This window comes from Tamandua tetradactyla, chromosome Y (assembly GCF_023851605.1).
Source record: "Tamandua tetradactyla isolate mTamTet1 chromosome Y, mTamTet1.pri, whole genome shotgun sequence".
In the NCBI taxonomy this organism is placed as follows: domain Eukaryota; kingdom Metazoa; phylum Chordata; class Mammalia; order Pilosa; family Myrmecophagidae; genus Tamandua; species Tamandua tetradactyla.
This window is the reverse complement of record NC_135354.1, coordinates 12,595,308-12,596,834: the sequence shown is the minus strand read 5'-3', so window position 1 is coordinate 12,596,834 and position 1,527 is coordinate 12,595,308.

Here is a 1,527-nt window from a genome sequence, read left to right as displayed (position 1 = left end):
AAAAGTTGTATTTATTTGGTTTTGCATTGAAGGCTCTCTTTCACATATTGTCAGTAATTCCCTGCCAAACCAAGGCCTGGATTTCATGTATGGGATCTCAATTCTACTGAGGGTCTGTTAAAGACTAAGCAGGGATGCATGGATATTTCAGTGGCTGAACGTCCTCCCACCATGCAGAAGGTATGAGCCACTAGTGCCCACAGAAGGGTGAGAAAATAATTTAAATAATAATAATAATAACTGAAAATTTAAAAATGAAAAATAAATAATAAAAGTTGATAGTATATATATATATAAATAAAAATAAAAATAAAACCTTGGAGATAATGAGTTGTGCAAAATAATCCAGAAACAAAATGATATTATAGTCTCCTTCAGAAGATACTGAATAAGATAAGAAAATTGGAGTCTAGATTATAAGCCTTTATAGCAGCCACACAGCTTGAAGTTATAAATGTACTTCTAGATTCCGAGACAGTGAATTATATGTGCATCAGCTAGTATCTCCCTGGGGCTCTGAATAACTCTATGGCACCTAAAATTCATAAATGGTGTGCTACAGCTCTGAAAGTTAGCATAGTTATATATAACAGTTAATATAACCAAAAAGAGAGAGAGAGCAAGAAAGACCAGGCCTCAATTAGAGTTAAAAATGAAGCTGATATGGCTGAGCTGAAGGTAAATCAGAATACAAGGTCAAAAATTATAGTGAACATACTCTAGACCTTCAACTGCTGTATGAGACCAAAGATCAAGAAGTTATTATGTCTAGAACCTAAAGTTTTAGTAATGCATAATCTAAATCAACCTGTTTGGATAGCTCATCTAAACAGCCCAAACTCCTTGACTCTACAGTAGTAACATGGCCTTGTAATTATGAATAACTTAATATAATACTAGAATATGTGTCAAACTATTTGGGCTGTATTAGTAGAAATGTTCTGAAAATGCTCATGGTGGTAAATATACAACTATGTGATGATGTTGTGAGCCATTGATTGTAGACTTTAGATGGACTTATGTGCATGAAGATATCAGAAAAATGCTTCTTTAAAAAGAAAATAATGCTTAAAAGGGGAAAAAAGAAACATTGGTAGAGACCCTTGGGTACACAAATGGGTCCAAATAAAAAAAAAATTATAATTTTTTAAAAACGTTCCCATCTGTGGAATCCCTGTTTCCCTCTCGACCATTGGTGACTCACAATAAAATAGGTCAAGCCCTTGATCTTGAGGTTTGACCTTTACCTTTACAGATAAACAAACACTGAGAAAACTCTTGAGCAAGAGACATACTCTCCAAGAAATACAAAAAGAAGAGCCACAGTCAGATAGGAAAAGACAGAAGAAAAAAGTTTGGAGAAGAGTATGGAAATGAAGGCTCTCAGTATGAGTAACTAAAAGGGTAAAATGATAGGGGAAAAAATAAATATGACAGGTAGAATCCAAAAGACAAAATGGCGGAAGAAAGTACCACCTTTGCAGTAATAACATTAAGTGTTAATGAGTTGAACTCCCCATTGAAAAG